The sequence below is a fragment of the Xenopus laevis genome, chromosome 1S (genome assembly GCF_017654675.1).
Source record: "Xenopus laevis strain J_2021 chromosome 1S, Xenopus_laevis_v10.1, whole genome shotgun sequence".
Lineage (NCBI taxonomy): Eukaryota > Metazoa > Chordata > Amphibia > Anura > Pipidae > Xenopus > Xenopus laevis.
In genome coordinates, this window is record NC_054372.1 from 96,149,653 (window position 1) to 96,155,652 (window position 6,000).

The 6,000-nt window shown below is 39.3% G+C and overlaps 1 long non-coding RNA gene across 1 annotated transcript; it reads left to right on the plus strand.

Moving 5' to 3' along the window:
- Positions 1-2,462: 2,462 nt before the first annotated feature.
- Positions 2,463-4,455, plus strand: LOC108706900. The gene is made up of 3 exons (XR_005964982.1): positions 2,463-2,545; positions 3,517-3,624; positions 3,837-4,455. It is a non-coding gene; the product is annotated as an uncharacterized LOC108706900 (long non-coding RNA).
- The last annotated feature ends 1,545 nt before the right edge of the window (positions 4,456-6,000 follow it).

The window sequence follows — 6,000 nt, forward strand, 5'->3', positions numbered from 1 at the left end:
CTGATCTCAACCCAGAACTCCTAACTCGCGTCTCCTCCTGCCTATCCGCTATCTCTACCTGGATGTCGCAACGCTACCTTAAATTAAACCTCTCTAAAACTGAAATGGTTCTCTTTCCTCCAACTAACACCAGTAGCATCCCCGAAGTATCCATCATAGTTAACAATTCCACTATCACCCCCTCTCCCCAGGCCCGGTGCCTTGGGGTTATCCTAGAATAGATTCTGCCCTGTCACTCACTCCTCATATCCAGTCACTTATTAAATCATGTCACTTCCACCTAAGGAACATATCCAAAATACGATCATTTATCACCCAAGACGCTGCCAAAATTCTTATTCACTCTCTTATCATATCGTGTCTAGACTACTGTAACTCTCTTTTAATTGGCCTCCCCCTCCAGAGACTGCCACCTCTCCAGTCCATAATGAAAACTGCTGCGAGGCTCATACACCTCAGCAACCCATCCTCCTCTGCCTCGCCATTCTGTCAATCCCTGCACTGGCTTCCATTACCTTTCAGAATCAAATTCAAATTAATGACACTGAATTTCAAAGCACTTCATAACTCTGCCCCACCCTACATCTCTGAACTCATCTCTATATACTCACCCACTCGCTTACTACGCTCCTCTACTGACCTGCTACTCAACTCTTCTCTCATTACCTCCTCACATGCTCGCATTCAAGACTTTGCAAGGGCTGCACCCCTCCTCTGGAACTCTCTCCCACGGTCTGTCTGACTTTCTCCCAACCTTTCTGCTTTCAAGAAATCTCTGAAAACGCACTTCTTTCGAGAAGCCTACCCTCACTCTGCTTAACTACCAAACGCAACACCACATACAATACCACATTTCTCACCCACTTAATTCGATCTTGCCCACTTCCACACCTTGTGTATTACTCCCTTCCCTTTAGACTGTATGCCTATGCATAGGGCCTTCCTCACCTTTTTGTACCTGTATTGATTGTGATGTTTGTTACTCCATATATTCTATGTATGTAATTCATGTGATGTAGTTGTATAATCACATTTACTTTACAGTGCTACGCAATATGTTGGCGCTACATAAATACATGTTAATAATAATAATATTAAAAAAAGGAGTGTGCTGATCCCTTATTTATATATTTCTGTATAAAATACTACACTTTATAGTTTTTATTTGATGTGTGCTTCCATGTAGTTCAACTACTTCTATTTCTGATTTAAGACTCCTGGATGATACAGGAGACTGCATTTCACTAATTGGACATTAAAGGGATACTGTCATGGGAAAAAAAAAAATTTTCAAAATGAATCAGTTAATAGTGCTGCTCCAGCAGAATTCTGCACTGAAATCCATTTCTCAAAAGAGCAAACAGATTTTTTTATATTCAATTTTGAAATCTGACATGGGGCTAGACATTTTGTCAATTTCCCAGCTGCCCCATGTCATGTGACTTGTGCTCTGATAAACTTCAATCACTCTTTACTGCTGTACTGCAAGTTGGAGTGATTATCACCCCCTCCCTTTTACCCCCCAGCAGCCAAATAAAAGAACAATGGGATGGTAACCAGATAACAGCTCCCTAACACAAGATAACAGCTGCTTGGTAGATCTAAGAACAACACTCAATAGTAAAAACCCATGTCCCACTGAGACACATTCAGTTACATTGAGAAGGAAAAACAGCAGCCTGCCAGAAAGCATTTCTCTCCTGAAGTGCAGGCACAAGTCACATGACCAGGGGCAGCTGGGAAATTGACAAAATGTCTAGCCCCATGTCAGATTTCAAAAATGAATATAAAAAAATCTGTTTGCTCTTTTGAGAAATGGATTTCAGTGCAGAATTCTGCTGGAGCAGCACTATTAACTGATTCATTTTGAAAAAATGTTTTTTTCCCATGACAGTATCCCTTTAAACTTTTATTTATTGGTTGTGAAGATCTTGGTATACGTGATCTAATTAGAGGCATTAGCTCAGGACTGAACAGCCTGCTGCATAATGAGTGAGTCCCTTTGGCATACAGAGGAAATGCACTTCTTGTGCGTCCCCCTGTGACCCAGTTATTTGGTCTAATTAAATGTACAAGTGGGCCTTTCACATGTCACTGTATTGTAAATTACTTTGTGAGTAACTTAACTGTAATCAGATTGCTGTACCTTGTAGAGTATTTACAATAAAAAACCTCTTTCAGGGCATAAAGCAAATTACCTTACCGTGGCATTGTACATAAGTACTCAACAGCTGCATTAGGTTGGTAAATAAGCAACTTCAGAACTCCAAGCTGAGCTGTATGAGTAGCAATTGCATTAGAAAGTATTTGCCTTGTTTACCTCAGCAAAAGGCCAGGCTACAGAGATAAAGTCCCTTTTTTATATGTGATTTCAGTAGCTTGCTAGAATACTCTAAAATGTTCTTATTTCCATTCTTTACTCTGAAATAAATACATTTTGATCTACATCCCTCTTTCTTCCAGGTATATTCTAAGTTTACTCAGTGAGTGTGGAAGTGGTGGCAATACATTTAGCTGGCAGTGGTCTGTATTTAGCCATGGTAAGGTAGGTATATGGGGAGGTAAACTGGCAACTAAACTCATTGGAATGAATGTTACAGGCAGGGAGGTGGATTTAATATTTGGAACTATAGAGAACTTACACATATTAAATCTGTAGATCACTATCACAGCATCATGAATAAAAGAGAAGTAGCATATTATCTTGGTTCCTGCCAAAATGGGGGTTATTTTGAACAAAATAGAGAGCATCTAACTATAGTACAGAGTATTTCATGATGTAAAGGTTAATTGGAGCACAATATTGGCAGCTTACCCGAGGGTCTAAATCATCAATAGACTGGATTGTGTAGGCCACGGTTATGTATCAAGTATGAGTTTAAAATAAACAGTAACCTTTAAAATTCAGATTCACAGCTACAGTATAATGCTTCATCAAGGGAATATTCATGTTGGGGCACATGCCACATTTATCTCTCCGGTAGAATCATGGCATTCAAAACACCCTTCATGCTGTCAATTTGTACGACTGCAATTATTTTTGAGGGAGCACAACTGTACTTGCAAGTCATAAATGAGCTCAGCATCCTGGTAGTGCATTAATAAAGGAAGCTCCATTTGCTCATAACTGTTATTTGTATTTTGGACTACGTTTATGGACGTTGCATGCACACAACCTGTAGGAGGAGCAAGAAAAATAGGTGTTCACACACATGCTGTCTTGCTTTTGCCACTACTCCATTAGCATTGCAACCGTTAGTATTTAAAACACCAGTAATGCCACCATGCAAAATAAGAGAGGGAGCCCCTATAAAAGCAGTATTTATTCATTTGATTAGGCAGACTGGGAACCCAAAAGACTGTTTAGAACCAAAAATGCACTTTAAAGGAAAAGGTTAAAACACTGGCAGGTGCCAAATGTTAGGCACCTACCAGTGATAGTATGATCACTTACCTGAGCCTATTAGCAGGAAACTGCACCAGAATACTTCTCCTGATTCTTAATTCCTTGTGCAGGTGCTTGCTGTGGCCATTGAAGAGTGAAGAAGTGGAAGACAATCACTCCCAAAGTACACAGGGCTGGGACAGGTTTCTGCTAACAAGAGCACCAGCATCGGGTATCAGGTAAGTGATTTTAATCACGGGGGGGGGGGGGGAAGGGTGCCTAGGCACCCCCGAATCATTGAACCTTTCCATCTCCTTTACATCAAAGGAACACATTTCTAAATATTCAGTGTGAAAGTATCTGGTTCGTGTAGATTATGGATGATTAAGTAAAGAATAACAATAATCAACCAGCTGTTTTGAAATTCCTAATAAAAGGTTTGCTTCAACAGGAAGATTATGGTCCAAACCATAAATCATACTCTTCTGAGAGATGGAAGCGGCTTATGTATGTGGCATTGAGAGGAAATGGACGGGTAAAAAAAGGAGGAAGGACTAAACACACTTTTTACCTTTTCCCATGTGATCCTACAGAAAGCCAATGCAAAGGGAATGTATTGGATGATACGTCAATCAAGTTGCTGAAATACACCTGGATAATCCTGCAAAAATACAGATTACCCACATGAATCATGTTTATGTGCCGAGGCTGCAGGCCATGCTGAAAGTGCAGCATTTTCTGTTCATGAATGCCAATTTTGATCATATATCCAACAAACTGTAAATTACACATAAAGTGTGGAAACATATGTTTACTTATTTCGATCCTTGTATTTGTAGTGTTTTAGATGTGTCCAAGGTTTCAGGCAATAGGTTTACAGTAAATCTGAAATTGTAAAAAAAAGGTTTCTCTGTGGAATTGCGAAAGCAAATAGGAGCCTGGATGGAACATGGCTACTCTTACTGACCTTGAAAAAATATTTAAAGGGGAACTCTGGCTTCTAAACCAAAATCTGATAAAGAGGCCCACATAACACAGAAACCCCTAATAAACCCATCACAGTTATTGGCTTCTTCAAAAAGTATGAATAAATGCCATTTTCTATGCTGAAATCCAGCTGGTTAACAGTTCTTCTCTTTCTGCATCATTTGAAATCCTGGCAGGGAAGGAGGGACTAAACACTGATGTTACAAATTGTAACAAATCCTCCACAGCTTACAGACAGTATGCAGGAACTACATAACCCACAATGCATTGCACTGGGATGTTCCTTTCCTTATTGAAATCATGTGTGCAGGGAATTGTGGGGTTTGGAGGATGCAGGCTGAGGACAGATGGCTGTTGATTAACAGTAAAGAAAATTACGGATCCGCACACACTTTATCTTCAAGCAGATGGGGGTTAACCCAAGTTTATTGTGCCACCACTAAGATCATCGTTTCGGGGGGGTTCCTGATGAAGGGTGGGTAACCCCCCCGTGGGTAAACCCCCCCGAAACGTTGATCTTAGTGGTGGCACAATAAACTTGGGTTAACCCCCATCTGCTTGAAGATAAAGTGTGTGCGGATCCGTAATTTTCTTTATTCGTCTATAAGGGACCTTGCCGGGTTCACGAAGACCCAGCACCACTGGAAGCAGAGGAGTTAATACACAGGAGTGCGGTAGTGAGAATTTTCTTATACTGTTGATTAACAGTAGTCAGGCAGCTCAGCAAAGTAGTGGTAAAAAGTAGTAGAAAAGCAGGGGCTAGGCTTAGGGAACTGTTCCAAACCATTAAAAATCATGAAAAGTCTGCATATTTTTTAATTGATGTATAATGCAAAGTTGCTTGAAATTATGTTTACTTTTCAAAAAGCTTGTTATGTTTTTGTGAAGTTCCCCTTTGTTTTTTGCATAATAAAAGAAAAATGAATTCTAAGCAAAGTCACCATATACATGCGTAGCAGCTTTCTGGCTATTCATACTCCCTGCACTTCTAGCTATGGATTGTATATTTTTGTATGTATATGTTTATTTATGCAATGCTACTTATGCACTCAGCCTTGTCTAGACAGCTGATTAACTGACCTGAAGGACAACTTACTTCTGCTATATTGTGCAAAACGTCAGAAACAGCTTAATAAATACTTCTTTCATTTAAGTTACAAGTAACTTTAAAGCCACTGAATTCTATTAATGTACATTAAAATGTTGCTTAGAATAACATGTTCTTTTATTATGCCAAAAACTGTTATACCGAGTATAATTCCTAATTACTACAGGTATGGGATCTGTTATCCAGAAAGTGCCGAAATACGGAAAGGCTCCCATAGACTCCATTTTATCCAAATAATCGGAATTTTAAAAAATTATTTCCTTTTTCTTTGTAATAATAAAACAGTACCTTGTACTTGATCCAAACTAACATATAATTAATCCTTATTGGAAGCAAAACCAGCCTATTGGGTTTAACGAATGTTTATATAATTTTCTAGTAGACTTAAGGAATGAAGATCCAAATTATGGAAAGATCCATTATCCCGGAAAACCCTAGGTCCCAAGCATTCTGTAAAATGGCAAAAGACTCAGAAATGATCAGCTCCAGGAAGATCAAAGAAGGTGTAAAGATATCTGTG